The sequence below is a fragment of the Pongo pygmaeus genome, chromosome 2 (genome assembly GCF_028885625.2).
Source record: "Pongo pygmaeus isolate AG05252 chromosome 2, NHGRI_mPonPyg2-v2.0_pri, whole genome shotgun sequence".
Taxonomy (NCBI): Eukaryota; Metazoa; Chordata; class Mammalia; order Primates; family Hominidae; genus Pongo; species Pongo pygmaeus.
This window is the reverse complement of record NC_085930.1, coordinates 82,131,143-82,155,105: the sequence shown is the minus strand read 5'-3', so window position 1 is coordinate 82,155,105 and position 23,963 is coordinate 82,131,143. Positions and strand designations below refer to the sequence as shown.

The following is a 23,963-nucleotide window of genomic DNA, read 5'->3' as shown; positions in this document are numbered from 1 at the left end:
AGGAATCTATAGGTGACTGGGGGAGGAAATACAGAAAGAGAAAACAACACATTCTACCTTCTTTTCTCTCTCAAGAAATTTCTGGACTGTTTCTCTTTGGTCTAACAGCAACAACCTTGGCCAAAAGCAACTATATCTGCCAAACTTACTGAGCCTTGTGTTAGCATTGTTCTAGGCACCTCCCACAACTGACCTGAAGAGAAATCACCCAGGAGACAAAGCACAGGATATAAGAAAGAAAAGAGAAGGGATCATTTTGCCCCTGATATCAAAGAAGACTCAAGAACTGATGTAAAGAATGACTCCTAGTTCCAGAAATCCCTTGGTAGTGAACTCTGAGGCAAATCCTCAAAGAGATGAGGAACACCCACTGCTAATATTCACTCATCCATTAGCTCACCTCCAGGCCTGGAAAGCCAACTGGATGGTCCTCTAAGAGGAAACAGCCAGATGTGAGACAAAGATACCTAGGCAACTAGCTGACTTGACAAATAGCCTCTCTCTCTGTCTTGCACACACAGAGACAGAGAACAGAAAACATGCAACATGGCGGAAAATGTGCAGACTTAGGTTTCCCAGGCTAGCTCTTGCCCCAGTAACGTACACTTGTTCACAGTGCAGTGATGATTTACAGCAACAGGCATGGGCACATGATGCGATGGACCGACTCCAAAAGAACTGATAAGAGTATGAAGGAAACTGAGAACCAAGTGACAAACACCCAAAGACAAACCTCATCGGAATCACGTAGGAGGGGGGGCAAAAGGTGAAGGTCACATTTCAGGTATCAAAAGGTAGGAGCTCATTTCACACCTCAGGAAACAAGGGTGCCAAAAGTTGAGAGCAAACCTCCAAAGTGCAAGAGGCCATCCAGGTCTAATGACTTGGTGTCGTCTTGACCAACCAGGCACACAGTGCGGGAATGGCGTCTGGTCCGGAAACCCATCAGATAGTGGGTTCAAGTTTTACCACTAAGGAAGAATTTGCTAGCGCTGCAAAGATGGATGAAAAGTTAACACAGCAAGCAAGCCAGGAAGAGAGAAACAGAGCACATAGGTGTCTGGAAATGTGACAGCCTTGAGGCAAGGTGAGAAAGCCACCTAGCCCAGGACTCACATCCACAAAGGGCCATAATTTTGGACTTTTGTTTATTTTTTTTAATTTGTTTATTTTTTTGAGACAGAGTCTCACTCAGTTGCCCAGGCTGGAGCACAGTGGCTCGATCTTAGCTCACTGCAATCTCTGCCCCCCAGGTTTAAGCAGTTCTCCTGCCTCAGCCTCCTGAGTAGCTGGGACTACAGGTGCCCGCCACCATGCATGACTAATTTTTGTATTTTTAGTAGAGACAGGGTTTCACCATATGTTGCCCAGGCTGGTCTCGAACTCCTGACCTCAAGTGATCTGCCCACCTCGGCTTCCCAAAGGGCTGAGATTATAGGCATGAGCCACCGCGCCTGGCCCCCAACTTTTGTTTATTTTTATTTTTATATTTTTGTTACTTTATTTTAGATTCAGGGTGTATATACAGGTTTGTTGCATGGATTTATTGCATAATGCTGAAGTTTGGGCTTCTAGTGAACCCACTGCCCAAATAGGGACCACTGTATCCACTAAGTAATTTTTTAACCCTCATCTTCCCCCTTTTTGGGGTCTCCAGTGTCTATTACTTCCATCTTTATGTTCGTGTGTACCCAATGTTTAGCTCCCACTTGTAAGTTGAGAACATGTGGTACTTGATTTTCTGTTTCTGAGTTATTTCACTTACGACAATGGCCGCCAGCTCCATCCATGTTGCAGTAAGAAACATGATTTCATTCTTTTTATGGCTGCAGTTTTGGACTTTCAATGCTCTCTCCAAATCAGATTTAACCTCCCATCACAGATACACAGTGACAGGATTGAATTTAATCCTTCATCAAAGAACTTGAACCTGCAGATCCATTATTGGGCCACATCACCTCAATACATCAGAAGTAATGTTTTGAATAAATCCTGTGAGTCACATTATTATCACGCTGCATTTTATGGGAGAGTGTGTGTGTGTGTGCATGTGCGTGTGTGCATGTGCGTGTGGCGTGTGTGTGTGTGTGTGTGTGTGTGTGTAAACATTAACTTATTTGAGTTAAACATTGAGAATATACCATAAATTTTATAAACCTGTTTTGCCTTTGCAATAAAGATTAGTATTAGGAGCTTTGAAGCAATGGAAGTGGCCCAGGTGTCTCTCTACTTTTGAGTGGTCCTTTTTTCTTACAAAGAGGTTCAATATTAGAAAAATTTAAAGAAGTATACAGTAGATCCAGATGGAAAGAAATCTAAAAGAAAGGATTCGATGGCTAGATGTTCTTGAAGCATCCAAGAGAGGTCATGGAAAGACAAGAGTCGTGTCCTTGAGGGCTGCAAGGTGACTGAGCATAGAACTGCATCTGCAAGTAGAAATGGCAAACAGGTGGAAATCACTTTGCTGATGTTGAGGACCAAAAACAAAAGCGATTGTATAAGGAATGACAAGGTCATGGAGCTAAAAATGCAAGAATAGAGTCACAGTTTGCAAAAGACAAAACAGGTAAGGGTGGCAGATGAAATTATGTAAAATTATATAAGATAAAAGAGGTTGAACCAGGCAAATATTATCACTTCTGGTAGACAGGGTTAACAGATTGCTTAAAAATGTCTGTGTTGGGCCGGGCGCAGTGGCTCATGCCTGTAATCCCAGCACTTCAGGAGGCAGAGGCAGGCAGATCACCTGAGGTCAGGAGTTCGAGGCCAGCCTGGCCAACATGGTGAAATGCTGTCTCTACTATAAACACAAAAATTAGCCAGTCATGGTAGCGGGCACCTGTAATCCCAGCTATTCAGGAGGCTGAGGCAGAACAATCGCTTGAACTTAGGAGATGGAGGCTGCAGTGAGCTGAGATCACAGCACTGTACTCTAGCCTGGGCGACAGAGCGAGACTCCATCTCAAAAAAAAAAAAAAAAAAAGTATGTGTTCTAATGATTTTAAAATTATTTCAGCTTCTTTTTTTTCCTTTTCTTTTTTTTATGTGACAGAGTCTCGCTCTGTCGCCCAGGCTGGAGTGCAGTGGCACGATGTCGGCTCACTGCAAACTCCGCCTCCCGGGTTCACGCCACTCTCCTGCCTCAGCCTCCCGAGTAGCTGGGACTACAGGCACCCGCCACCTCGCCTGGCTAATGTATTTCAGCTTCTAAATTGCCATCAGCTAGATGAAGGGGGCGGAAAATAATTCTAAAAATCAGATACAGTCACATCACAAGGACTAAGACAAAGTATTCCAAAATGCTTGAGAACTGACAAATGTATTTCCGAGATTCCAAGGGGCAGGAAAAGCCCCAGAAGACTGGGAGAGTTGGGGGGGTAGTGGGATATAATGAAGAAGCTTCAAAAACTGATGAGCCAAGTAATTAAAACCGATCTTCTTCTCTTCCACACCAGGGGAGATACTGAGGGGGAACAATCTTTTTACCATCACTTTGAGAACAATTTACCAGGCAACAACCAACATGGTTTTCTTGGAGACACATCATGCCAGCCCCTCTGACCAAGTGATAAGACAGGTAGATAAAGGGGAAATGAGAGATGTAATCTTATAGACTTCTGTTAGTCCCCTGATTCTGTCCCTTGTGACATTCTCATCAGCGGGCTGGGAAGATGCAAGCAGGCATACCACACCCAAACGGCGGTTATCGCTGGTGTGCTGTCAACCTGGAGACATCTAACAAGTGATGTTCCACAGGTGTCCACCTATCCACCAGGATTATTTAATATCTCTATCACTGAGATATTAAGAGAGAGCTTCCTGTTCCCACTGAGCCAGCCTGGAATCAAATTCCAGGGTCTCCCTATCACCAGCCTGTATCATTACTTCTTTTATTACCCAACATGTAGCCTCGTGGTTCATCTGTGCAGAAGGAAGACAAAAATCTGGCAAGGTAAATGAACGTAGACAGATAGAAACTTCACTCTGCAGTGGCACCACTACCCATGCAGGCCCTTCCCGGACTCACAGCTACTCAGAGTGGGTTTTTTGTTTTTTTTTTTTTTTCCATTTAATGGCACATGATGATGCACACAAAACTTCAACTCTCAGTCTGGAATCAGCCCACAGGTCTGCAGCTATAAAAATCATCTCGAAAACATGAGATTTCAGAGATCCAGTTCTCAATGTTACTTGAAGATGACAATTTATGAAGAAACAGGCAATTTTAATCCGAAATTGCCAGGAAACAAATTATTCCTCAAAAGCCCTTGGAAAGTAATAAGACAGCTAGGCAGAAAAAAAAAAGATTCTGCAAAACTAAACTTAATGTGTATTCATCTAGACCTGAATTAAAAATAAAATTCCACTATAAAAAGAATTTTTCAAAATGTTAGGCCCAAGAATATGGCCATATTGTTCCATCTTGAAGAACCCAGTTGATTCAGTTTTATTACTGGCCTCCCTGCTCTTCTAAGTAAGTCCCTCACTATAAACATTTACGAATTCCATCTCAGCATTAATACTAAACAATATTCATTAAGAATCCCGCCAAAGTGCAACATGTAAATAAATCAAACCTTTGATGCTCTATTTTGCAAATTTCATGGGCCACTAGGGATAATTAAAAGGGCAATTACATAAAGTTGGTGCAGTTTTGAGAAACAAATGACATTTTCTGCTTTAAAGCACTTGATAATTTGATATTTTGCTATTAGGGCCTTCATGTGTACTTTTATAGACAGGCAGCCAAATAAACAATAAATGTTCCTTAACAGCCTCTAATGATTGTTTTTGCCCACTGATATCACTCACCATTCCAGTCCATAAATCATACGCTAAGAGATTAAGGTAAAGATAATGAAAAAGTATTAGAAACCATTAAGCTAGACGCGGGGGAAAAAAGGCTGAAAGTGTTGATTTCTTCTATACTTTTTGCCAAAGCACCTAGCAAAGTCTGAGTTTCCGAGTGCTGGAGTGGGTTCGGTTTGTCACTGTGTTTAACCACCGCTCTGAAGCCAGCAAAGTACATTACAGCTCATGAAAAATACAGCGAAGAAACTGCTCGTGGCAGAAGCATTTAACTTCCTTGTTAGCAGCCTCCCCAAGTGGCACTTTTTCACCAGCAAGTTGTTTATTATGTTCGGTGCCAGGCAAAACTGATTAAATGGGGCTCTTAAGAATCAAAGCGTTATAAATTCATGGAAATACAGCAAGCAATAAATTCCATGGAATTAAAAGCTTACTAGTGCTATTAGTATTTCAGGGTGTTTGAATTGTTAATACTGATGTGCAAAAATGATGTGCCTCTAAGACAAGGCAGACCACAGCAACACAAGTGACTGGCTCTAAAAAAATTTTATCAAAGTGTCACTGGGACCTGGCAGTTGTTAAAGATACAGGAATGGAGGAGGAGGGTAATTATTTTCAAAATTCTCATTTGCCCTAAAAAGTCAATCCCACAGAAGAGAGAAGGCACCAAATAAAGGTTTACACACAGGAGAAGAACAAGCATAAAAATCTTATGCAAAGGATTTATGCTTTAAGTGAATGAAAATTTCATCTTAACAACCAAGAGGGATGAGAGTTTTATCCTGTAACCTGGTCTTAGCAGGGATGGGGCCCAACGTGTTTTAACTGGGTTGATCTTAATCTTCTTACAGGACAGATAACCCCAGATCAGGCCCTTACAAAGTTACCAAGTGGAGTGGACACCTTGGCCAATACATTCTTCTGGTTTGTCATGTTTCATCTTCGAGTCTTTCTGGGGGGGTTATAAAGTCTTATTCTAAAGTGACAAGCGGGGAAATCAATTATTATGCCATTAGGCAAGTTATATTCTCCCTCCCAGGTGCAAGATATGAAGTAAATACTACTGCACCCATCTATTTAAAGAATACTTCTAGCTGGGTGTGGTGGCTCACGCCTGTAATTCCAGCACTTTGGGAGGCTAAGGTGGGCAGATCACCTCAGGTCAGGAGTTCGACACCAGCCTGGCCAATATGGTGAAACACCGACTCTACTAAAAATACAAAATTAGCCGGGTGTACTGGCGCACAAATGTAATCTCAGCTACTTGGCAGGCTGAGGCAGGAGAATTGCTTGAACCTGGGAGGTGAAGGTTGCACTGAGCCCAGATAATGCCACTGCACTCCAGTCTGGGTGACAAGAGAGAGACTCTGTCTCAAAAAAAAAGAATACTTCCTTCCAAGAGAAACATATCTAAAGATCTGTAGTAGACAAATACAAATGTAGGGAGAGAGAAAAGACAAAAAATTAACAAAGACTTCTTAAAGAATTAGTTTTGTTGATAAAAAGTGTAAAGATAATTTTACTTTTTTAGTAAAAGAAAGAACGGCTGCCCACCAATTCGGTGTGATCACTTGAAAACACAACTTAAGAGAAAATTCACTATAAATCTGGAATTACCAGATTTCAGGAAAAAAGCAATCTAAAGCTGTCAATCTAGACAGACATCCAAACACCTATTCATCCACTCCAGAGCTGGCCAAAAAAGTACCTTTTTTTAACACATCCAGAGAACTTAATTCCTTTGATAAAAGAACCACACGTGTAATAGAATCTACTGACGGATCACTGGTACATATGATTATCTCTGGGGCTATGTTCCACATGTGAATATAACATTTGTACTCACTGAAGCTGTCTGCTGCTTCCCTACAGAGAGATAGAGCCTGCTCATGTACCAAAAAATAGAAAAGAGACAAAGAGGAAAAACCTTACAGGGAGAAACTCATAACCACTAATGTGCTTTCACTGGGCTTAAGTCCAAAGCCATGCATTGTTACAGAAGCAACATTTTACAGGGTGTCTGAATTGTTAAAACTGCTGTCCAAATTGGTTCTGCCTCCAGGACAAGACCTACTATGTGTAAAATATTGGCAGGGGCGATGAATACATATAAGGCATTGTTCTTGTACTCAAAAAAGCTTAAGAGTCTCACCGGGGAAATAATCAATTATAAAGCACCTATTATACATTCTAAATCAGGAATCAAAAGAGTCTTAATAGACAGGTTCTCTACCCACTGGGATTTTAGAGTGACTTGAAGATAAGGCATACACCCAAAAAAACAACCACCGAACAAGGCAGTATTATATCTATCAACATTCTATACACACGGAATAATGGGGTTCTTTTGTGCAAAAGAATCACCAATTATAGGAGAAGGAAGAGTCAAAGTTTGATAAATAGATTACTAGGGAAAATTCAGCAATGAAAATGAGAAATAATATGCACAATTTTCTCTCAGCAGTGTCCTCGGCATCCTGGGTGGGTCAACTTCGATGTCCTCCTGAGGCTCTGTGTAGAATTATACCCAACATTGGTGAGCAAAACCAGTATGGCCCTTACCATATTGCTCCCATGGGTCTTGCAATATACTAGGGGTGGGGTATTTGAGGAGGACAAGTAGCAGAAGGTGGCCTCAGTAATAGAGAAGACCTAGAAGCTTCCATGCCTGTGTCCCACATTTACCCCCCAACCCCCCACCCCGGGTACCTGATCCCCTGGTCTTCTCACACAGGTCTCTAGTCCCTTGTTTTCCTTCAAAACTAGAAATTCATTTCTCAGTCCTTTATTCCCATTGAGTAGCAACCCTTTAATGTCACTGGGCTGCAGTCAAGCGTTACGCCAAAGAAAAGACACTCATATTGTCCACTTTTCCTAACTAACTGGGAGAAAGAGCTTTGCCCCTTATTAGGGTCACCTGACTTTGGTTCGTTTTTTTGACTGGAAAGTCTTTCCAGGATTGCTGCAGATACCTTTTCAAGAGTGACATCTCTTCCAGAACTGCTAGGGGAAAGATCAGGTCTAGCTTATTTCTGGACCTGGAGGCAACCGTCTGAAGGCCATGGTCTTCCTTGGTTTGGAAGGTGCAGCATCTGAAGAAGGGAAATTGCTCTCTCCCTCCCCCAGTAGAGCCTCCTAACTTCTCACTATACATGAATTAGGACTAAGGAGAGGCCTCACACTCGTGTGTGCGCATCCATCTGGCTCCCTCTCTGCTGTTCAATCCCCTCTCTTGTACAACGAGCAGAGGCAGTAAGGTGCATATCCTTCTTCCTTCTGGTCCTTGTGTGTCCCATGGGGTCCACATAAGAGTGACCAGATTCAGGTTTGTATGAGGAATCAGTTCAGTGTGAATTCAAGTTCAATTTCCAAGAAATACTGGCAATGAGGCACTGGGAAGGAACAAGTCTAACTAACAATCAAATGATAATTTGCATCCAGCCCTGTCCTCCTTCAAACATGTCTGGCTTATGTGGAGCAGTGTCATCTGATGCTTACACCACTGTAACCGAATTGGACTCCCACCTCCAATACATGCTCAGGCCCTTACCCTTTCTCCCTGCTACCACAGCCCTAACTCAACTGCTTCCTTCTCTCCTCTAATCCCCTTGCCTTGGCAGGTTCAAGACTCCTGTATTGTGTTTTCTAGCACAAAAGTTGGCTGATATTTTCAAACATGCCCATCCCCCTTCAGTCTTCCTTGAATGCAGTGCTACGCCGCCTCCATTATTTCAGTATCCGAGAACAAAGTTTCTGATGACAAAGTCTGTCCTTGGAACACAACCCTTTGCTAATGGGGAGATGACTGCTTGACAATAGGGCACTAACTGTGCAGCCCAGACAATGAGCAAAAAAAGAAACTGGGGGGAGGGAGAAAAATAAATAACAATACAAAGTAATAAATGACTTCATGCCAAATGCATGGTGAAGGAATCAAATGCTCTACTATTCTGAGCACTGAGTGATTTCCTTGAAAGGTCTGGTCGTGGATGGTGGCTACAAAATGAGAAGAGGGCTGTGCAAGGGGCATTGTGAGGCTAGATAAATACAACTTGATGATAATTCAAATTGTCTGCTCATGCTCTTCTCAGACTGGAATGGCTTCACCCAATCCCGCTAACCTGTCTACTGAAGAAGTCCGACTCCTCCCAGGAGGCTTCACTGCAGGGTAGCCTCCCTCAGGAGTCTTCTGCTAATTTTCCCAAGTAGAAACGAAGGAGCCCTCCCTTCCAATTCCTTGGGTCGAATATTTCACATCAAAAAGGACTTCCATATTAGCACCAGTGCCTTCTCTACCATGCTGTGAGTTTCCTGAGATCTGCAGACATGTTTTATTCATCTTAGTGTTCCCAGGCCTATAGGAGCTCAGGGATTTATCCATTTTAACTATGTTGCAAACAGGAAACAGAAGATACAGATAAATGAAAGGCAACCCTCAAGATTGGCCACCTTAACTAAGGACATTAAGAAGAAATATGGTCCTCAGAAGCACATGACCCAAGGCCACCTCTGAAGAGTCCGGACAAGAGGCTAAGACCTTCTCTGCACCCTTTGGAGCAGCAAGGTGACAAGGATGGAGCTGCTGGAGCTCGTCACCACCAGGAAAGGGGTCCTATTAGAAATGGGGTCAATTCAGAAGAGAGCAGAGGGGAGAAATGCAAAGATCGGGTTGTCTAGCCAGGGCTACACCTGACCTATTCAGTTATATCATCAAATAAAGTCTCTTTTTGCTTGAGCCAGTGTGGGCTGAGTCTTACATGGCATGCAACTAAAAAAGTATTTTCGATAACACAGTGATCCACGGAGGTGGAGATAATAATTTAGCATTACAGGAGACAAGCCATACGGAATCGAAAGTCAGGAGTCAGAAGCTGGAAGTAAAGGCTGGGTAGATCTGGGCAAAATCAACAGTTTCTTATCACTGGGTTTCTGAAATCAATCAGCAATCTTACTGATTTTCACTGTTATTAAAAGCAAGGATTTAAAAGAGAAATTATCAAAATTCAGTATCTGATCAATTGTAGCAGGGCTTGTTGCCCCTTTAGGTAGTAACACTTTGCTCTTTGCCATTCTAGAGCTATGTTTAAATGCGTATTATATTCATATACACATAATTAAACAGCACCAAAGAGGTAAGCAAGAATAAATTCCACAGCCCCTGGCAACTACCAGTTTCCCTTCCGAAAGGCATCCATTGTTGCCAGTTTCTTGTCTCTCTATTCCAAAAATATTCTGTACACAATACAATCACATATGTATTTTGTATGTATATTTCTTTTTCTCCCACTTCATCCAAATAGTATTCTATTTACCCACTTGGTTACTTAATATATATTGGAGATATTTCTGTACCAGTACCTACAGGTGTACGTTCTTTTTTAACAGCTGTGTAGTGATGTCCCTGAGTGTCCCTCATCCTGGGGATGGACCATAATTTAGCAATTCCCTCCTGACAGGCATTTACAGAATTTCTTTGCTTTTGCCCCCACAGATAATGTTACAAGTTATAACCATGAACACAGGCCTTTTATCACCTGGGTGGGTATAAGTCCCTAGAAGTAACAGTCCCTTTTCCCTACTGCATTTGTGATCTAACAGAGTCAACAACCCTAACAGCTGGAAGGATTAATCCCCATTCCCACCTCATGTACCCTACACCTGGGCTTCCCTTTTACTTTTCTTGATTTGTTTTGTTTTGGCAGTTTTCTGAAAGGTTCAGACAAGCAGGTGTCTTTGATGGACACTGAGAACAAAACATACCGAGGCACAATTCTACTGCAGAATCCAAACAACCTTGTAAAATATTCCCCCACCACCTTTTTTATAGGCCTGGAAGAAAATCATTTGAACCTATACTTAGTGGTGTATGTGAGGCTTCTGGGCATGCGCTCTATTATTAGAGTTACACAATGTAGTAATCACATGCACGCGTCCCTGGAGGTTACGGGAGTGGTTCCCCATCCTCTCATGCTTATCCCTTCTTCGTTTTTTTGTTTTGTTTTGTTTTCCTGTCCTTTCCTACCTTTAACATACCCTGCAGCATTCTTTTAGCCTGTTTTCCTCCAGTCTAATTATTGTTCAATTTTAAATAATGTAATAACTTTGACATTTTCATTTATAGTTAAGCCACGCTAATTTGCACAAATGACGGGTAGACACAGTACAAATTAACAAGTCTGAAAAAATCAGCAAACACCCAAAAAGCCAATGATTAAAAAGAAATCAGGTTTCTGCATTATGAAATGCACATTTATTTTTCCAAGCAGTTTCTGCAGACTTGTGAGAAAGTATGGAGTAGTGACACTTGGCTGCTTTCTCGTGTTCTCCCTTTTCTAAGCTATAGGGTTACTTTCTCTGCATGGTCTTCAGTGATGATGTTTTCTGGACGAACTATCAGGACTTAGAAGCCTAAGTCATTCTGAGTACAAGGTTCAAAAAGTAGTCTGTGAGCTCAGTTTTGGTCCTTTAATACAGGAATTTCTGGCATTTCTGGTTACAAGAGAGAAAAAAAATGGAAATGGTTCTTCCCTGAAAAATCTAGGATGTGAAAATCCAGTTTCATTATCTTCCAACTCCACATTAGGGCTCTCTCAACAGGCTACTCAGCCAATATCTCCATCAGACATGGTCACATCAGAAATCTAGGTGGCATCATTAACCATTCCCTCACTCTCACATCCCTTACTCCACCCATCAGTGATTGCTACCTAATTTTAACCCCTAAGTATATCCTTTTTAAAATTTTATTTTTTAATTAACAAACAACAAATAACTGTATATATGCATGGTGATGCATACATACAGTGTTTCAGTACCTATAATGCACAGTGATCACGTAAGAGTGATGGGCACATCTGTCATCTCAAAATTAATCATTTCGGGGTGTTAAGAATGTTCAGTATCCTCCTCCTAACTGTTTGAGACTAATTATGTATTGCTGTTAACTATACATTCAGCCTACAGTGGTATAGAACAACAGAATTTATTCCTCCTACCTAGCTATAATTTTGTATCCTTTAACAAATCTCTCCGTTCCCCCTACACTTCCCAGCCTCTAGTATCCTCTGTTCTACTTTTTACTTCTATGAGATCAACTTTTGTTTTTTAGAGACGGAGTCTCACTCTGTCGCCCAGGCTAGAGTGCAGTGGTGCGATCTCGGCTCACTGCAAGCTCTGCCTCCTGGGTTCACACCATTCTCCTGCCTCAGCCTCCCGAGTAGCTGGGACTACAGGCGCCCGCCACCACGCCCGGCTAATTTTTGGTATTTTTAGTAGAGATGGGGTTTCACCGTGTTGGCCAGGATCATCTCGATCTCCTGACCTCGTGATCTGCCCGACTCAGCCTCCCAAAGTGCTGGGATTACATGCGTGAGCCACCGCACCTGGCTGACCTTTTTTTTTTTTTTTTTTTTAACTTCCACATATGAGTGAGAACATGCGGTGTTTAACTTTCTCTTCCTGGCTTATTTCACTTAACAATGTCCTCCAGTTCCATCTATGTTGCCGCAAATGACAAGATTTCATTCTTTTTTAGTACTGAATATTATTCCATTGCATATATACAGCACAATTTCTTTATCCATTCATGTGTCGTTGGACAGTTTTAAAGACTTCCTCTTCCTTGCCTGTCCACTATCAACACCACAGTCCAAATGACAGCATGCTCTACAATAGCCCCTTGCCACATGCATCAGTCTGATGACTGCAGCCTCTAACTCCTCCCTGCATATTATGTTCCAGCCATGCAGGCCTTATTTCTTTGCTTCAAGCATGCCAAGTTCACTCCCACCTGGAGGACTGGACACTAGTTGCTGCTTCGACATTGAATGATCTTTCCCTAATCCTTACATGTCTGACTCCTTTTCATCTCAACTAAACTGTTTACCTTCATAGAGGTATTTTCCCTAGTTAAAAAAAAAAATGCATTGGAGTATTTATTTAATTAATTAATTTAATTTTTTTAGGGTTGAGGTCTCACTCTGTTGCCTAGAGTGGGGTAAGGTGGCAGGATCACAGCTCTCTGAGGGCCCAGTTTTGTCTTCATTGGCTCACTAATATAAACTCAGCAAAGAATGCTGTGGCTGGTACATAGGAAAAGCCCAAATATGTGATCAAAGCGTGAGAAAATGAAGAGTGTGGTCACTTGGATTGCCTACTTCCAAGTCCTGGCCATAACACACAAACGAAGGATGTGACCTGGGCATGCTGGGTGAAGGGCTGGCCCCCTCTCTATGCCTGCGGGAAACAGTAGCCCCTACCTAACCCAGAGAAAACAGATTTTTCTGAAGTTTCAATGAAATTACAGATAAAGGCATTAAGCAGGGCCTGACACACAGCAAACATTCAATAATTAGCTACTGTCATCAATAGCTTTTGATATTATTCCTGGTTTTTACAGTCAGAAAAGTCTTAGATAAATTAAAAAGGAGTAAGAGATTTGTCTTCTCTGATGTTCTCCATCTTTCCCTCCTTTATGAGCACAGAAGCCCTGGACAGTAGGCTACAAAAGGTGGTCTATGGTATCTCACTGCCAAGCTGGCTTCCCAGAAAAAAACCCAGCTTGCCTCCATCCTGGTGCTTAAAACAGCCGGTCTCAGGAAAGCAGCAATTTGATTAAACAAATTTCTGACCGGGCGCGGTGGCTCACACCTGTAATCCCAGCACTTTGGGAGGCTGAGGCAGGCAGATCACAAGGTCAGGAGTTCAAGACCAGCCTGACAAACATGGTGAAACCCCATCTCTACTACAAACACAAAAATTAGCCAGGTATGGTGGTATGCACCTGTAATCACAGCTACGCAGGAGGCTGAGGCAGGAGAATCCACTTGAACATGGGAGGCGGAGCTTGCAGTAAGCAGAGATCATGCCACTGCACTCTAGCCTGGGCGACAGAGCGAGACTCCGTCTCGAAAACAAACAAATAATTCCTAACAAGTAAAATACCAATTAAATAATACCCAGCCGCACCTTCATAAATCTCTTAGAGGCCTTTAATAAGGATCTTTGTTACTCTTGATAGAAACAGGAATTGGGGCCAGGCATGGTAGCTCAGGCCTGTAATCCCAGCACTTTGGGAGGCCGAGGCGGGTGGATCACCTGAGGTCAGGAGTTCGAGACCAGCCTGGCCAACATGGCGAAACTGTGTCTTCTACTAAAAATACAAAAATTAGCTGGGTGTGGTGGCAGGCACCTGTAATCCCAGCTATTTGGGAGATGGAGTCAGGAGAATTGCTTGAAACTGGGAGGATCACGCCATTGCACTCCAGCCCGGGTGACAAGACTGAAACTCCATCTCAAAAAAAAAAAGAAAGAAATAGGAATTGATACCCTTGTTCCAGAAAAGAGCTGGGAATACATATATAAGATTTCAATATAAATCAGTATATGTTTATCAAATTCAAATACACATAGCTTTTCACCCAGCATGTCCCAATCTGGTAATTTGCCCTAAATTAGTGCTTCTCAACTAGGGCAATTTTTTCCTCCATGAGACACTTGGCAATGTCTGGACGTATTTTTTCCCTGTCATGCATGGGGCAGGGGTGGTGAGTGGGGAGCAGAGTTATAGGCATCTAGCAGGTACAGACCAGGGATGCTGCAAAATATCCTACAAATCACAGCACAATCTCCCACAAGAAAAAACTAGTCAGCCCCATACAAAAATAAGCTGAGGTTGAGAAACAGTCCTTAGGAAATAGACAGGTTTGCAACTATGCATATACAAGCTTTTTGTGTACAATTTCGTGTATCCAACCAAGTGGAAATGGTTAGATAAACTGCGATATATTTACACATAGCTATAAAGTAATAATAATGTTGCCATATATCAATTGTTACAGAGAGATATGGGTAACATTTTTAAATGTTTAAAAAGTAGGAAAACTGTAGCATACTCCTGGCAAGAGAAAACTGTTATGTGTCTATACCAAACTGCCCAATAAAAATAGAATGCAGGCCAGGCGCGGTGGCTCATACCTGTAATCCCAGCACTTTGCGAGGCCGAGGCAGGCGGATCACGAGGTCAGGAGATCAAGACCATCCTGGCTAACACAGTGAAACCCTGTCTCTACTGAAAATATAAAAAATTAGCCGGGCGTGGTGATGGGCGCCTGTAGTCCCAGCTACTCGGGAGGCTGAGGCAGGAGAATGGCGTGAACCTGGAAGTCGGAGGTTGCAGTGAGCTGAGATTGCACCACTGCACTCCAGCCTGGGCGACAGAGTGAGACTCTGTCTCAAAAAAAAAAAAAAAAATAGAATGCAAGCCACAAAAGTAATTTAAATTGTTCTAATGGGTACATTTTAATAAGTAAAATGAAGTGAATGAAATTAATTTTAATAGTATGTTTTAATCCAATATATTTAAAATATTATCATTTTAACCTATAATCAACACCCAAAATTATCCAATATTTTACAGTATCTTTTTTTTTTTTTTTTTTTTGAGACAGAGTCTTGCTTTGTCCCCTAGGCTGGAGTGCAGTGGTGCAATCTCAGCTCACTGCAACCTCCGCCTCACTGGTTCAAGCGATTCTCCTGCCTCAGCCTCTTGAATAGCTGGGATTACAGGTGCCCATCATCATGCTCGGCTAACTTTTTTGTATTTTTAGTAGAGACAGGGTTTCACCATGTTGGACAGGCTGGTCTCAAACTCCTGACCTCAAGTGATCCACCCGCCTCAGCCTCCCAAAGTGCTGGGATTACAGGTGTGAGCCACCGTGCCCAGCCTACAATATCTTTTTTTTGTTTTCAAAATAATTCAGGTTAGCCACATTTCAACTTCTCAAGAGCTGCCTATGGTAACTGGCTACCATATTGGACAGCCCAGGTCTATTCCATAACCAATGAGCAGAGAGAAATGTTTAGAAGGATGGTCTCCAAAATGGTGCAAGTTGTGATCCTGGGGGTGAATTTATGGTAATGTTTGCTTTCGTATTTATGTTTTCCTTACTGTTTGTCTGTTATGATGAGAGTTATCCTGTATAGGTAAAGAAAAATTAAACTGCATGCATTTTTGAAGGAACAAAGAGAGAAAACAGCTTGTTAGGCGTCATGAAGATACACGAAGCAGCCCTGTCTAACTCCTTGTTAAAAAGAACAGATCCTACCAGCCTGGGCAATATGGCAAAGCCCCTTCTCTACCAAAAAAAAAAAAAAGTACAGGAAAAAGTAGCCAGGTGTCGTGGTGCATGCCTGTAGTCCCAGCTACTCAGGAGGCTGAGGTGGGAGGATTACCTGAGCCCAGGGAGTTCAAGGCTGCAGTGAGCTATGATCATGTTACTGTACTCCAGCCTGGATTTTTATCTCAAGATAAAAATTAAAAAAAAAAAGAAAAAGAAAAGGACAGATTCTGGAGTTTTCCGAGAAAGCGTCGCTATCACCAACCATGTGCGCGTGCACACACTCACTCTCTCTCTCTCTTTCTCCTTCAGATAATAATGGGGTCAAGGTCATTCCTGCCAACTGTACCCACAAACAGCCAACCCTCTGCTACCTCAAAACATGTCTGAGTGGTGAGAAAGCACCCTCTTCATGTTCTTCCAAACAGACAGGGATTCTGGCTCCCTGCCCTGTAGAACACACACATCCTCCCATCTAGCCTAGGTTTTGGTGAATACCTGACCGATATGGTTTCTGCCCACATTGCTCAATGTAAAGTGTTCTCAGGCCTGTCAAGAGCCTAATGCTCTTTTAATGCAGTCTCTATGTGTAAGTTCTAAAATAACATCATGTTAGAGCCAATGAACCTCACAAACAGCCCTGGAAAACCTATTCACAGTACTTCAGTCCATGGTTTAAGTTCTGAAAAGCTCGTGAGCCCAGGTCTCTCCTTCTGAACTCAGGAACATCTGGATGGCAATGGCTTGGCCTTTTACATTATTATCCCTCAAATCTAAGCTGAGGCCGGGCACAGTGGCTTATGCCTGTAATCTCAACACTTTGGGAAGCCAAGGCAGGTCACTTGAGTTCAGGAGTTCAAGACTGGTCTGGCCAACATGGCAAACCTCTGTCTCTACTAAAAATACAAAAAAAAAAAAAAAAAAAATTAACCAAGTGTAGTGGTGGGCACCTGTAATCTCAGCTTCTCAGGAGGCTGAGAGGGGAAGACTCGCTTGAACCCAGGAGGCGGAGGGTGCAGTGAGCTGAGATTGTGCCACTGCACTCCAGCCTCGGTGACAGAGTGAAAAAAAAAAAAATCTAAGCTGCAACAAAGCTAAGTGAAGATAAGCCCATAAGATCCCTCTGAGTGGTACCAGACCTTACTCTCTGGTGGCACGTAAGAAACAAGCAGAAGAGAGAGATGATTTCAAATATAGTGTTATCCATAAAAATTCAAAAATCATTTCTTTCTACTTAGGATCTTAATTTTTTCTATTTTGGGCCAAAAGACAGTACCAGGATGCCTGTTTTATTTCTATTCCCATTAGGCTCTCCTTAATATATATATATTTATTAAAGATATTTAAAAATACTTTCCATATCTTGAATTTTTAATTAATAATAAAGATTATTAACCTCTTTGAGAACTTACATTCCATGTACTGTGCTAATCATAAAAATTACTGGTGTTATGGAGCCAACACTTACTGAGCATGTGCTGTGTATAAAACATTGCTCCAAGCACTTTTTACCTGAAAAAAATTTAGTTAATCCTCAACTACTTCACAGGGGAGGTACTAGTTTAGTATCTATTTTTGCAGAAAAAAAAAAAAAGGCTTCAAGAAATCTGGTTACTTCCTCAAGATCAGAAAGCTAACAAGTAGCAAGACCAGGCCCCCAACCCAAGATGGAAACCTAAACTTCCAACCTATGCTATTCTTTGTATCATCTTCACAGCATTCCTATAAGGCAGGTCCTTTCATTCTACCCGTTTCACAGATGGGGACAATTAACTGAAAGTATTCAGGCCATGCCCAAGAACTGGCATCCAAACTCAGCCAAGGCATACTCCAAGTCCATTCCTGCCTAGAGACATGCTAGTCCCAAACAACAAGCTATACCTTCATCATGTCGCCACCTGAGATAGTCAATTTCCCATTAAAAAACTGGTCCTGATTTTGAAAGGGTGGTAGCAGGAATCAGACAAGTACACAACAACGGTCCAGTTTCTAAGTGCATTCTCAGGAATGGGAAGAACAGAGAAAAAGCAGAGCATGGTCCAGGCCATGGGTACCCATCTGCCTTCCACTGGCGCTGAGTGCAGGGAAATCCCAGACAGGGCTGAGAGAGGGAGAGGAAGTGCACTTTCCTTTCAATTTCCCTTCCTTTCTAATTCCTTCATTCAGGAATGAATAAGAATGAGCTGCTTGGGTTTACAGACTCACAAAGCAAACACCCAGAGAGGGGCTGTAATTCCCAGTGCCCCCACTGCACTCCGGAGCCCCACCCCCACCCCCCAGCAGCACCCTTCTAAACGGATACAAATGGCAGGTGCTCCCTCAAGTCCATAGGCCTGTTTCAAGGGTCTTAGTGCTTAAATGGACACTACTGCCAAGCTTCTCTCAAAGCTTCTGGAACCATGGGGCCAGAGGATGCTGGCTCATTGAGTAAGGAGCTAAAAGAGAAATGGGGAGAAGCTTCTTGAGCTGGAGAGGACAGGACCTACATTACAGTGTGTCCTCCATGTGACAGGGAGACTCCTGAAGGGATCTGGATGACAACACTTTTTTATTTTAGCTGCTGAGAATAACAGAGCAATAGCAGAAGTTGTAAGAATAGCAGCAACTGCTTACTCTTACTGTGCTAAGTGCATTGCTCAGTGGTTTGTTAGTTTCTCCTCCCTACACAACACTGAGATTGATCCACCCAATTTGCAAAAGAGCCTTTTGGTTTTTTTATGTTTGTTTGTTCACTGATGCATCCTGGATGCCTAAAATTATTGAACGCTTACTTGTCCAGAACAAGTAAGCACTCAATAATTATTTGGTGAATAAAGAAATGAATTTAAAGCTTCAAAGTACCATATTAGTCCTGGTACAAGGGCCACTGGTATAGTGGCCTCCCAATGACAAGACCCCTTTCCTATTTTCTCAATCCCCTGGCTTTCCCAGTATCCCCACTCCTTCAAACCCTGGCTGTTCCAATGAACAATTAAAAACAGCCTAAAGAAACAAATACAACTTCCGGGACTTCATTTGTAATCAAAGAATTAAATAAAAATTTTTAAAAATAAGATACACCTTTTTCTCCTATGATTTAAATGATAACAAAAAAATGTTGAAACTCTTTGGCAAAGTTCAGTGAAATAAACATTCTCATCCAGTACTGATAGGATGAGAAAAAGCAAGATGGCAAGACACATGGAGAATTTGTAAGAATTACATAACTGTTCTTCTACTGATTTTCCCCCCTCTGGAATACATCTAAAGAAATGCAAATTAATAGACAAATATGCCAGGCACTGTGGTTCAGGCCTGTAATCCCAGCACTTTGGGAGGCCAAGACGGGCAGATCACTTGAGCCCAAGAGTTCGAGACCAGCCTGGGCAACATGGCAAAAACCCGTCTCTACAAAAAATATAAAAATTAGCTGGACGTGGTATGCGCAACTGAAGTCTAAGCTACTCGGGAGCTGATGTGGAAGGATCACTTGAGCCTGAGAGATCAAGGCTGTAATGAGCTATAATCATCACTACAATTTAGCCTGGGTAATGGAGGGGACCCTGTTTCACAAAAAAAAAAAAAAAAAAAAAAAGACAAATATTTGTGCACAAATATGCCAATTGCAACATACTACAGGAAAACTGGACATGGTGTCAATACCCAACATTGAAGAATAGTTCTTTAAATTTTATTGTATCCAAAAGGATGATGTGGTATACAACCATTCCAGATGTCTTTAAGAACACTTCATGACACAGGAAAATGCTCATCATGAAACATTAAACTTAAAAAAAAAAATGGATACACAAATACTATATACTGTATGGCTACAATTTTGTTAACTATATGTACATTCCATTAAAAAAAGAATAGAAGGAAATATATGTTATTTTCAGGGTCAGGAGTCTAAATTACTTTTATTTTTGCATTTGTCTACTTTTCTATAATTGCAAATTCCCCATAATGAGATGGTTTTATATTTATAATCAGAAAAAATTAAGTTCATAAGAACTTTCTATTCTATGTATGTAACATACATAGAATATTATAATGAGAACTTAGCTAATGAAATTATATGACCCTTCCTGATGACAATTTTGCATTGGTAGGTATTTTATCCCACAGAAGGAAATAAAGAACATTAACCCCATTCCAAAGCCACATAGAACAAGACCTCAGAAAACAGGCAGTTCGAATCAATTAGCTTATGCCTCAAAAATAGTAAGAAACACACATCATTATCCTCTTGTATACCCCAGCCCTTGGCAAAACACATGTCACATAGGAGGCAGTCATTTGTACAAATCAATCGCATAAGGATAGTGTAGTCAACTAAATTCTCATGCTACACAAAACTCAAGTATTCAAAAAATGCACAGTAGTTGTCAACCAGCAGGATAATTCTAACTTTATAAAGATCTTCATCAAACAGCCTTGTTTTTTTTAAAAATCAGGCTTAGAGGGAGGAGAGACACAGTGAGAGGGAGAGGGAACAAGGGAGAAAAAGGAAGAGAGTAAAGAGAAGAAAGGTGAAAGTGGGCACTTTCTGAGATAAACATTTTCAGATGATGCTTTTCCTGTTTAATATTTTGAAACATTTGTAAATGCCCTTAACATAGCTTAGAGAAGAGAATATTATAAATTAAATCCGAGAAAGGGTCATGTACATAAAAATAATACACCTTGGTTTTCGGTTGGTCCATTTTTTCAACAGTCAACTTTTTAACAGTCAAATTTTAATATTTCCACTTATCTTTGGTATTATATCACAAAAGGAAGGAACTGATGTAGTGGAAGAGGCTGGGAGTCACTACCAACACAGAAGTCTACAATTCCACAGTGGCCTGGGGTCTGTCATTTCCTTTTCTGGATCACAGTTTCATCTTCAGTAAATATAAGGAATGGGCTACAGAAGTCGAACGATCTTTGGTCCTCTCTGAATCTATAAACCTAAGAATAAAGTCATGCATCACTTAACAATAGGGATAGGTTCTGACAAATGTGTTGTCAGGCGATTTTGCCACTGTGCCAACGTGAGAGTGTACTTAAACCTAGACAGTATGCATATTTTTACTTATATATTTTCATATGGAAAACCAAATGTCCCAGCACTGTTACCTAACGTCAGTCACTTCTCCTACTTTATCTGCAATGACAATACCAAGTGCTATGTATCAGGTATGCTCCATTATAATTTTACGGGACCACAGTCATATATGCAAACCATCGTTGACCAAAACATCCTTGTGTGGCACATGACTGTACTTCATTGATTGGCCATTCGGGGATTTTAGAATTAGATGGGATATCTACCACCATGTAGAGTGTCCTCCCCCCACTCCCGCCCCACCTGCCAGCACACAGCTCAATTTTAAACACAGTGAGCCTCATAGAAACTGTTGCTTAATCAATTAGTAACTACATCACTGAGGTATAGCAAAGAAGAGAACTTAAATTTCATACTCTAAAAGCTGTAACTACTTTTTTAATTTTACAGAGTTAATCTGAATGAAACCCAACCAAAGCAAAATTTGCAACTATAAACAAATTTAAATTAATGGCATGTGCTGGGACAAGAGAATGACTGATATTTGGGATAAATTAAACAATGAAAGTATAAATGGCTCTCCTTTGAAAGATACAAAGTTCCTTATCTAACAAGCTTCAAATCAAGTTGGGGAAGTGGGTAAATATCAAGAGAGAATTCAAATCAGAAAAAAAAAAAAAAAAAAAAAACTGCCTAGCAACTTAATGTCTAGAAATGTTATCATCAAGGTTGATATAAACTCTACCTCATGCTATCACAGAAAACACATGTACTCAGAGCCAAGCAATGATTTTATGTTCCTGGAATTCATTTTAATATTATTTAAAAGTAGAGGGAGAAACTAGGTGATTATCTAAAATCACAATATCTTTTATAAAACTCATTCAAGAGACTGAGTTATCTCGAGATGTCCCACACAGACATAGTTACAATCACAAACAACTGGAAGGAATCTAAAGACCCACCAGTTGCAGGTATAGAAAACACAACAGTGGTAGTAATGAACGTAGCTTTAAAAATAAGATCTAGACAGAGTAAGTAATAACTTGGGAAAATACTTAAGATCGTTTAATGATAAAAGCAGGAAACAAAAAGAGTATATACAGTAAAAGTATATATAGGCAAATGTTTTTAAATATGCCATATATAAGAAATAGCCGGGCAAGGTGGGATTACAGGTGTGAACTTTGGAACTTTGGGAGGCCGAGGTGGGTGGATCACCTCATCCCAGGAGTTTAAGACCAGCCTGGGCAAAATGGTGAAACCCTGTCTCTAAAAAAATACAAAAATCAGCCAGGCGTGGTGGCATGTGCCTGTGGTACCAGCTACTCATTGAGGCTGAGGTGAGAGGATCACCTGAGCCTGGGAGGCAGAGAATGCAGTGAGCCAAGACTGCACCACTGCACTCCAGCCTGGGCGAAAGAGCGAGACCCTGTCTCAAAATAATAATAATAATAGTAATAGGGCCAAGCGCTGTGGCTCACGCCTGTAATCCCAGCTCTTTGGGAGGCTGAGAGGGGCAGATCACTTGAGATCAGCAGTTTGAGACCACCCTGACAAACATGGCGAAACCCTGTCTCTACTAAAAATACAAAAATTCGCTGGGCTTGGTGGCAGGAACCTGTAATCCTAGCTACTCAGGAGGTTGAGGCAGGAGAATCACTTGAACCTGGGAGGTGGAGGTCGCAGTGAGCCGAGGTCGTGTCACTGCATTCCAGCCTGGGTGACAGAACAAGACTTCGTCCCAAAATATAAAAATAAAATAAAAATAATAACAGTAGGATTTAGTTACAATGTTGAACTGTTTAAATAAGGTTACCAATGAAATTTTTCTTACTACTTCTTCTTCCTATATATATATATATATATATATATATATATATATATATTTTTGAGACGGAGTTTTGCTCCTGCTGCCCAGGCTGGAGTGCAATGGCACAATCTTGGCTCACCGCAACCTCTGCCTCCCGGGTTCAAGCGATTCTCCTGCCTCAGCCTCCTGAGTAGCTGGGATTACAGGCATGTGCCACCATGCCTGGCTAATTTTGTATTTTTAGTAGAGACGGGGTTTCTCCATGTTGGTCAGGCTGGTCTTAAACTCCTGAGCTCAGGTGATCTGCCCACCTCGGCCTCCCAAAGTGCTGGGATTACAGGTGTGAGCCACCGCGCAAGGCCGCTTCCTGTATTTTTTGTTTCCTAAGTGCAATTTAAAATTATCCACAAAGAGAAACTGTCCTTCCTTCATCCAACACCATCTTAACAGTATTTAGCATCCATATAGAGATAATGTGTGTTTTTGTAATTAACCTACCATTTCCTGGATGCTTGAGGATTTGGGACTGGCCAAGAAATCTTGAAAATGTTCAACTGTGTTTCATAATTTTTGAAAAAGCTAGAATCTGTGATAATCTGAAAGGCAGATGAACCCATCAAAGACTACCTATATTAGTAAAAGGTAAAGGTGATAGACGTGGCTCAGGCTCAAAACTAGTATTTTACTAATCTACAGACTATGTTAACCACACCAATCTGTGATATACGTCAGATGATTACAATCGACATATTCTAAGTTAGGGCTATAAACACATCCCATTTTCCTCTCTGCCTTTTATTTAAACTGCAAGCCTCCAAACCGTCGGATTAGAGAATGGGTCAAGAGGGACAAAATGCCCAGGATTCCTTTTTCACTGCTCACAGGTTGTACTATGACCCAAACTTCACAAAAATGAGTGCAAGGGGCGGGGGAAAATGTGGTAACTGTAACAAACAAGAATGTTGAACAATTACTATTCCTGGAAAAATAATACAAACCATGTAAGTTCAGCCAGCCAGCAGACTGCTAGTTATATAAAGCCAGTAAATATGATAGGAGTGAGATTCAAACACAACTAACTCTTACTAAGGTCATCAATGACTTCCATATTGACAAATCCAATGGTCAGTTCTTTGTCATCACCTTTTTTGACCACTTGGCAGAATTTGATATGGCTAACAACACTCTTCTTACT

The 23,963-nt window shown here is 41.4% G+C and overlaps 1 protein-coding gene across 7 annotated transcripts in view; it reads right to left on the bottom strand.

Annotated features, from left to right (window-relative positions):
* Window positions 1–23,963, bottom strand: part of FOXP1 (forkhead box P1) — a 536,483-nt gene that overhangs the window by 309,629 nt on the left and 202,891 nt on the right. The window lies entirely within an intron of this gene.